Here is a 10,468-nt window from a genome sequence, read left to right on the forward strand (position 1 = left end):
TCTTACGAAGCCACTCCTTCGTTGCCCTGGCGGTGTGCTTTGGATCATTGTCATGTTGAAATACCCAGCCACGTTTCATCTTCAATGCCCTTGCTGATGGAAGGAGGTTTGCACTCAAAATCTCACGATACATGGCCCCATTCATTCTTTCATGTACCCGGATCAGTCGTCCTGGCCCCTTTGCAGAGAAACAGCCCCAAAGCATGATGTTTCCACCACCATGCTTTACAGTAGGTATGGTGTTTGATGGATGCAACTCAGTATTCTTTTTCCTCCAAACACGACAAGTTGTGTTTCTACCAAACAGTTCCAGTTTGGTTTCATCAGGCCATAGGACATTCTCCCAAAACTCCTCTGGATCATCCAAATGCTCTCTAGCAAACTTCAGACGGGCCCGGACATGTACTGGCTTAAGCAGTGGGACACGTCTGGCACTGCAGGATCTGAGTCCATGGTGGCGTAGTGTGTTACTTATGGTAGGCCTTGTTACATTGGTCCCAGCTCTCTGCAGTTCATTCACTAGGTCCCCCCGCGTGGTTCTGGGATTTTTGCTCACCGTTCTTGTGATCATTCTGACCCCACGGGGTGGGATTTTGCGTGGAGCCCCAGATCGAGGGAGATTATCAGTGGTCTTGAATGTCTTCCATTTTCTAATTATTGCTCCCACTGTTGATTTCTTCACTCCAAGCTGGTTGGCTATTGCAGATTCAGTCTTCCCAGCCTGGTGCAGGGCTACAATTTTGTTTCTGGTGTCCTTTGACAGCTCTTTGGGCTTCACCATAGTGGAGTTTGGAGTCAGACTGTTTGAGGGTGTGCACAGGTGTCTTTTTATACGGATAACAAGTTTAAACAGGTGCCATTACTACAGGTAATGAGTGGAGGAAAGAGGAGACTCTTAAAGAAGAAGTTACAGGTCTGTGAGAGCCAGAAATCTTGATTGTTTGTTTCTGACCAAATACTTATTTTCCACCATAATATGCAAATAAAATGATAAAAAAACAGACAATGTGATTTTCTGGATTTTTTTTTCTCAGTTTGTCTCCCATAGTTGAGGTCTACCTATGATGTAAATTACAGACGACTCTCATCTTTTTAAGTGGTGGAACTTGCACTATTGCTGACTGACTAAATACTTTTTTGCCCCACTGTATATGGTAAATAAAGACACGGCCAGAATAAAGTCCTTTAATAATCTGAATTAACCATACTTACTGCAACACCTAATCCCCGAATCCGTTGATCTCCTGCAACAAAAATAAACCAACACAAATACTCCCTTGTCTGATGTAGTCCAATTACCGCGTGTCCCACGACTAGTCCAGCCCTGCTACTTCTGGATGCCTTTGGCTGAATGGTGGCATGATGCCACCATCCAGCCCGACATCCAGACACAGCAGAGTTTGTAGATGACCACAGGAGATAACTCGGTCTCCGGCAGTCACCTGCACTGCAGTGCTCACGACCAGCTGACCGTGAGAACTTTGCTAGTGACCGGAGATAACCCCGGCGGGCATGTGCACAGCAGTTCTCGCGGTCAGCTGATCCCATCATGAGAACTGCAATGGACGCAAACTTCCGGAACATAAATAGACATGCTGCGGTCAGGAAAGACACACCACATGTCCGCTTACACAGGGAGGCCGCTTGCATCTTTTAACGCATAGCGGATATGGAATTTCTTAGAAATCCTCTCCACTATGCTGCAACATCTGGACGCTGCGTGTTTGACATTGCGGCTGTACGCAGCATCAAATCCACTGACTGTGGAAACATACCCGAACTGAAATAAATTAACTTTTTGATCATATTCTAATTTTGTGAGGAACACCTGTATATGTTGGTGGCTGGAAGTCAAGACAGTGAGTACTTCGCTATTTATACATTCATATCCTTTGTATTATGTTGGGGAGTACTTTCTAGCTAGCAATGTGTCTATATTGCTGGTTGTGACACTAAGTGAAGAAGGAAGTGAGAGATACAAGCTTAGTGGCAGCTGAGAGGAAAGTATCAATGGGGATGTTAAAGTCACCCAAGATGATACTGGGGATGTCGGTGGAGAGGAAACGAAGTGGCCAGGTGGTGAAGTGGTCAAAGAAGGTGGTGGCTGGCCCTGGGGGGCAGTAAATGACAGCCAATTGGAGGGGGAGTAAATGCACACTGAGTGCACTTCAAAGGAAGGGAGGGTAAAAGAGGGTGGTAATTGGATTGGGGTGAAGGAGCAGTTATCTGACAGGAGAAAACCAACTCCTCCACCATGCTTGCTGCTGGGGCGGGGTGTGTGAGAAAGGTGGAATCCACCATACGAAAGTGCAGCAGAAGGGGTGAGCCAGGTTTTGGTGATGGCAAGGAAGAAAAGTTTGGTAGTAACATCATGGATGTAGGAAAGCTTGTTGCAGACAGAGCAAGTGTTTCACAGAGCTCCTGTTAGTGGGACTGGGAGTGCAGGGGGCTAGGGGAATGGGTATAAGGTTAGAGAAGTTACGGTAATTTGTGATAGAGCGTGGTTAGGGCGTAGAACTGACTGTGGGGATGTGGTGAGGAGGACCAGGATTTGGAGAGATATCACCAGCAGTGAGAAGGAGCGGAGAAAGTGCTAGCAGGTGGGAGCAGGAGAGGGCATGAGGGGGCTGTCTGTGTTTGGAGACAGAGGATTTTACGTTGAGGAACAGTTCAGAGGAGGAGGTGAGATGGACGGGGAGGATTGAAGAAGAGATGAACAGTTCCTTACTAGGTGTAGGGATTAGGGGAGTTAGCAGAAAGGGAAGGATTATAGGGGTGAGAGTGAAAACAAACAGAAACATTGTTTACAGTGACTGTCCAGTTACCTTCAGTTCCGTTTTGGTTCAATTCTGGTTTTAATTCTCATATTCACACTTGTATGGATACACACTGCAGACTAAAGTCTTGGCAGACTTGAGCTATGCAATGTAAGTGCTACAAAGGGCATTCAGGCGTGAAGCAGAGAGGAGAGGTCTCTGTTCATCTTGGTCAGAAAGTTAAGAGTGGACCAGATGCATATAATCAAGCCAAAGTAAACAAGGTCATAAATAACACTGGGGTAAAACTGGGGTTAGTTGAAAGACATACCATGTGAATACTAGGAGCAGAGGTAGGAGTCTGTGTGAAAGTGGGATGACATACCAGGTGGGCATTATATGCACTTCATATAGACAGACAAAGCAGGAGAGCTGGGTGGATGATCTTACCAGGTGGGGATTATATGCACTTCATATAGACAGACAAAGCAGGAGAGCTGGGTGGATGATCATACCAGGTGGGGATTATATGCACTTCATATAGACAGACAAAGCAGGAGAGCTGGGTGGATGATCATGCCAGGTGGGGATTATATGCCAGTTTGTGATTTGCGCTCCAGTGACGTAATTTCCGATATATGAGTGTGCATTATACCCTTCTTATCAAACTTTATCAATATGACTGAATGTCTCGTGGCATTGAGGGCTCGTTAACCTTTGTTTTGTATATACAGTGGGTACGGAAAGTATTCAGACCCCTTTAAATTTTTCACTCTTTGTTTCATTGCAGCCATTTGGTAAATTCAAAAAAGTTCATTGTTTTCTCATTAATGTACAGTCTACACCCAATCTTGACTGAAAAAACCCAGAAATGTAAACATTTTTGCAAATTTATTAAACAAAGAAAAACTGAAATATCACATGGTCATAAGTATTCAGACCCTTTGCTCAGTATTGAGTAGAAGCACCCTTTTGAGCTAGTACAGCCATGAGTCTTTTTGGGAATGATGCATCAAGTTTTTCAAAACTGGATTTGGGGATCCTCTGCCATTCTTCCTTGCAGATCCTCTCCAGTTCCATCAGGTTGGAGGATGAACGTTGGTGGACAGCCATTTTCATGTTTCTCCAGAGATGCTCAATTGGGTATAGGTCAGGGCTCTAGCTGGGCCAGTCAAGAATTGTCACATTGTTGTTCTGAAGCCACTCCTTTGTTATTTTAGCTATGTGCTTAGGGTCATTGTCTTGTTGGAAGGTGAACCTTCAGCCAAGTCTGAGGGTACTGTCACACAGTGGCACTTTTGTCGCTACGACGGTACGATCCGTGACGTTCCAGCGATATCCATGCGATATCGCTGTGTCTGACACGCAGCAGCGATCAGGGACCCTGCTGAGAATCGTACGTCGTAGCAGATCGTTTGGAACTTTCTTTCGTCGCTGGATCTCCCGCTGTCATCGCTGGATCGTTGTGTGACAGCGATCCAGCGATGCGTTCGCTTGTAACCAGGGTAAACATCGGGTTACTAAGCGCAGGGCCGCGCTTAGTATCCCGATGTTTACCGTGGTTACCAGCGTAAAAGTAAAAAAAACCAAACAGTACATACTTACATTCCGGTGTCTGTCCCCCGGCGTTCTGCTTCTCTGCACTGTGAGCGCCAGCCGGAAAGCGAGCACAGCGGTGACGTCTGACGTCACCGCTGTGCTTTCCGGCTGGCGCAGACACAGTGGAGAGAAGCAGAACGCCGGGGGACAGACACCGGAATGTAAGTATGTAGTATTTGTTTTTTTTCTTTTACGCTGGTAACCACGGTAAACATCGGGTTACTAAGCGCGGCCCTGCGCTTAGTAACCCGATGTTTACCCTGGTTACTCGGGGCCTTCGGCATCGTTGGTCGCTGGAGAGCTGACTGTGTGACAGCTCCCCAGCGACCACACAACCACTTACCAACGATCACGGCCAGGTCGTATCGCTGGTCGTGATCGTTGGTAAATCGTATAGTGTGACAGTACCCTGAGGTCCAGAGCACTCTGGAAGAGGCTTTCTTTCAGGATATCTCTGTACTTGGCCGCATTTATGTTTCCTTCCATGGCAACCTGTCATCCTTGTCCCTGCAGCTGAAAAAACACCTCCATAGCATGATGCTGCATGTTTCATGTTCGGGATTGTATTGGGCAGGTGATGAGCAGTGCCTAGTTTTCACCACACATACTGCTTAGCATTATCACCAAAAAGGTCTATCTTCATCTCATCAGACCAGAGAATCTTACTTCATAGTCTGGGAGTCCTTCATGTGTTTTTTTTTAACAAACTCTATGTGAGCTTTCATATGTCTTGCACTGAGGAGAGGCTTCCATCGGGCCACTCTGTCATAAAGGCCTGACTAGTGGAGGGCTGCAGTGAATGTTAACTTTGTGGAACTTTCCGCCATCTTCCCAACTGCATCTCTGGAGCTCAGGCACAGTGATCTTGGGGTTCTTCTTTACCTCTCTCACTAAGGCTCTTCTCCCACGATTGCTCAGTTTGGCTGGACTGCCAGGTCTAGGAAGACTTCTGGTGGTCCCAAACGTCTTCCATTTAAGGATTATGGAGGCCACTGTGCTCTTAGAACCTTGAGTACTGCAGAAATTCTTTTGTAACTTTGGCCAGATCTGTGCCTTGCCACAGTTCTGTCTCTGAGCTCCTTGGCCAGCTCCGTTGAACTCATGATTCTCATTTGGTCTGACATGCACTGTGAGGTCTTATATAGACAGGTGTGTGCCTTTCCAAATCAAGTCCTATCAGTTTAATTAAACACAGGTGGACTCCAATGAAGGAGTAGAATCATCTCAAGGAGGATCACAAGAAAATGGACAGCATGTGACTTAAATATGAGTGTCTGAGCAAAGGGTCTGAATACTTATGACCATGTGATATTTCAGTTTTTCTTTTTTAAATTTGCAAAAATTTCCACATTTGTTTTTTTTCAGTCAAGATGGGGTGCAGTGTGTACATTAATAAGAAAAAAATGAAGTTTTTTGAATTTACCAAATGGCTGCAATGAAACAAAGAGTGAAAAATTTATAGGGGTAAATACTTTCCGTACCCACTGTATATGACCTAACAGGACATGCACAGCTACACATCTACCCCAGATGAAGCCACAGTTCATAGTGGCCATACACGTGGGGTGTCGGGTCTATGTCTGTCTAAACAGATTATGTTTTTAAGCCTTGATATCCTTATCTGTATTATTTGTGCCAGTAATATACAAGATTTCCATTTGTTGTGTATATATGTCTGAACAAGATCTAACATTTCTGAAGGATGTTATTCTGGATTATCTCAATGAGAATAACTGTTTAACTCCATATCAGCATGGGTTTATGAGAAATCGCTCCTGTCAAACCAATCTAATCAGTTTTTATGAAGAGGTAAGCTATAGGCTAGACCACGGTGAGTCATTGGACGTGGTATATCTCGATTTTTCCAAAGCGTTTGATACCGTGCCGCACAAGAGGTTGGTACACAAAATGAGAATGCTTGGTCTGGGGGAAAATGTGTGTAAATGGGTTAGTAACTGGCTTAGTGATAGAAAGCAGAGGGTGGTTGTAAATGGTATAGTCTCTAACTGGGTCGCTGTGACCAGTGGGGTACTGCAGGGGTCGGTATTGGGACCTGTTCTCTTCAACATATTCATTAATGATCTGGTAGAAGGTTTACACAGTAAAATATTAATATTTGCAGATGATACAAAACTATGTAAAGCAGTTAATACAAGAGAAGATAGTATTCTGCTACAGATGGATCTGGATAAGTTGGAAACTTGGGCTGAAAGGTGGCAGATGAGGTTTAACAATGATAAATGTAAGGTTATACACATGGGAAGAAGGAATCAATATCACCATTACACACTGAACGGGAAACCACTGGGTAAATCTGACAGGGAGAAGGACTTGGGGATCCTAGTTAATGATAAACTTACCTGGAGCAGCCAGTGCCAGGCAGCAGCTGCCAAGGCAAACAGGATCATGGGGTGCATTAAAAGAGGTCTGGATACACATGATGAGAGCATTATACTGCCTCTGTACAAATCCCTAGTTAGACCGCACATGGAGTACTGTGTCCAGTTTTGGGCACCGGTGCTCAGGAAGGATATAATGGAACTAGAGAGAGTACAAAGGAGGGCAACAAAGTTAATAAAGGGGATGGGAGAACTACAATACCCAGATAGATTAGCGAAATTAGGATTATTTAGTCTAGAAAAAAGACGACTGAGGGGCGATCTAATAACCATGTATAAGTATATAAGGGGACAATACAAATATCTCGCTGAGGATCTGTTTATACCAAGGAAGGTGACGGGCACAAGGGGGCATTCTTTGCGTCTGGAGGAGAGAAGGTTTTTCCACCAACATAGAAGAGGATTCTTTACTGTTAGGGCAGTGAGAATCTGGAATTGCTTGCCTGAGGAGGTGGTGATGGCGAACTCAGTCGAGGGGTTCAAGAGAGGCCTGGATGTCTTCCTGGAGCAGAACAATATTGTATCATACAATTATTAGGTTCTGTAGAAGGACGTAGATCTGGGGATTTATTATGATGGAATATAGGCTGAACTGGATGGACAAATGTCTTTTTTCAGCCTTACTAACTATGTTACTATGTATTATTAAGCATAGGATACTATTGCTGCACCAACAGTGCACACTGTGTGACACGTTATTACCTATGTCGAATTCACAATGAATATTAGACTGTGTAGTGTATAACATTGCATTCACTTTATATTTTGTAGCATGCATAACTGTGCAGCAACTTTAATTGATCTTTTTAGGGTGCTCTTAATACACACTCCAGACTCTTAGCAGAATTTCATTCTAATACTATGGCTTATTATTTATTGGTTTCTTATGTATCATCTTACAGACGGGTGGATTAGCTTTCAACACCATAGTGTTGTGGTACGTTATATTATGACCATTTGTGCTTTTTAAGTGTTTTAATAGGTCTTTGTTTTGGCTTGTGTGTCATTTAATAAATACCGTATTTTTCACTTTATAAGACGCACCTGATTATAAGACGCACCCCCAAATTTGGTGAAGAAAGAGAGAAAAAAATAATTTTATGTTAAATGGGGATGTCTTATAATGCCAGTGTCCATCTTACAGATCATATATATGTCCCTCATTCTGGTATCTATATAACCCCCATCCTGGCACATTTCCCCCTTGTGCTGCTGGCACACTGCACCTCTTGTGCTGCAGGCACACTGCCCCATCTCATCCTGGATATGCCCCCCCCCCGTCACTATAAGCCCCCTGCTGGCATGCACATGGCTCCCCTCTCTATATATGCCCCCTGCTGGCACACACATCGCTCCCCCAGACACTACATGCCCCCCTGCAGGCACGCACATGATAAAATAACAAACACTTAACACCTTCTGATGATGGCTCCGTGCTCCCAGTTGCGCTTCCTGTTTCCCAGGCATCAGATCGTGTGACACTGTGCTGTGCCGATCACATGATCGGATCCCTTGTAGATTGTGAGCCCTCGCGGGCAGGGTCCTCACTCCTCCTGTACCAGTTATGACTTGTATTGTTCAAGATTATTGTACTTGTTTTTATTATGTATACCCCTCCTCACTTGTAAAGCGCCATGGAATAAATGGCGCTATAACAATAAATAATAATAATAATAATAATAATAATGTCAGTAAAGCAGGGCCGGACTGGGACTAAAATTCAGCCCTGGCATTTGAAGTTACACAGGCCCACTTGTCACATGGTGACTGTATAATATCTTTGTACACTTGTAGGCAGGGCCGGTTTTAGGCAAAGTGGGGCCCTAGGCAAAGTTTAAAATGGGTCCCCAAATGCTAACATATTGCACATCACACAGAAGCCTTTCTGTTATATTTACGTGCGCTGAGTTCAGGCCGCTAAACGAGTTTGATCGACAATACTGAAGTTGTTCAACGCTTGTTTCCCGGCCTCTTTCCACCAGCTGAGGAATAATGATGAGACAGAACGATCACTAATAGATCACCATACAGTATCATGTTTTCAGCAGCACATCTACAGTTTACACTGGCAATGTGCTGCTGACAACAAGGCTTTTTGTTCCAGCAAAAACAATCCGAATATGCAGCATTTTACTTGTTTAGTAAAATACACCCCATAGTCCTCCATATATTATAATGTGCTCCATAGTCCTCCATATAGTATAATACACTCCCTATAGTCCTCCATATATTAAAATACACTGCTCAGTCCTCCACATAGTATAATACACTCCTCATAGTCCTCCATATAGCATAATACAATCCTCATAGTCCTCCATATAGCATAATACAATCCTCATAGTGCTCCATATAGTATAATGCACCGCCACAGTCATCCATGTAGTACAATTCACTTCCCATAGTATAATGTACCCCATAGTTCTTCATATAGTAGAACGTATTCCCCATAGTCCTCGATACAGTATAATGCAGCCCACATATAGTATAATGCAGCCACCCCAGAGTATAATGCAGCCACCCCAGAGTATAATGCAGCCACCCCAGAGTATAATGCAGCCACCCCACAGAGTATAATGCAGCCACCCCAGAGTATGTAACCCCCATAGAATATAATACAGCCCACCTCCCCATAATATATAATGTAGCCCCCCATAGAATATAATGCAGCCCCCCATAGTATATAACGCAGCCTCCCCCATAGAATATAATATACCCCCACAATAGTATATAACACAGCCACATAGTACATAACATGGCCTCCCCATAGAATATAATATACTCCCCATAGTATATAGCAAAGCCCGCATATTATATAGCACAAACCGCATAGTATACAGCACAGCCTGCATACTATAGCACAGCTCGCGTAGTAGATAACACAGCCCACACAGCAGTATTCAGCACAGACCACACAGTAGTATACAGCACAGCCCACACAGTAGTATACAGCACAGCCCACGTAGAAGTATACAGCACAGTCCACACAGTAGTATACAGCACAGCCCACAGAGTAATATATACAGCACAGCCCACAAAGTAATATATACAGCACAACCCACAAAGTAATATATACAGCACAGCCCACAGAGAACTATATACAGCACAGCCCACAGAGAACTATATAAAGCACAGCCCAGAGTACTATATAAAGCACAGCCCAGAGAGTACTATATACAGCACAGCCCAGAGAGTACTATATACAGCACAGCCCAGAGAGTACTATATACAGCACAGCCCACAGAGTACTATATACAGCACAGCCCACAGAGTACTATATACAGCACAGCCCACAGAGTACTATATACAGCACAGCCCACAGAGTACTATACACAGCACAGCCCACAGAGTACTATATACAGCACAGCCCACAGAGTACTATATGCAGCACAGCCCACAGAGTACTATATACAGCACAGCCCACAGAGTACTATATACAGCACAGCCCACAGAGAACTATATACAGCACACAGTAGTATACAGCACAGAGCACAGCCCACAGAGAACTATATACAGCCCACAGTAGTATACAGCACAGAGCACAGCCCACAGAGAACTATATACAGCACAGAGCACAGCCCACAGAGAACTATATACAGCACAGAGCACAGCCCACAGAGAACTATATACAGCCCACAGTAGCATACAGCACAGAGCACAGCCCACAGATAACTATATACAGCCCACAGTAGTATACAGCACAGAGCACAGCCCACA

Source organism: Ranitomeya variabilis, chromosome 5, assembly GCF_051348905.1.
Source record: "Ranitomeya variabilis isolate aRanVar5 chromosome 5, aRanVar5.hap1, whole genome shotgun sequence".
Lineage (NCBI taxonomy): Eukaryota > Metazoa > Chordata > Amphibia > Anura > Dendrobatidae > Ranitomeya > Ranitomeya variabilis.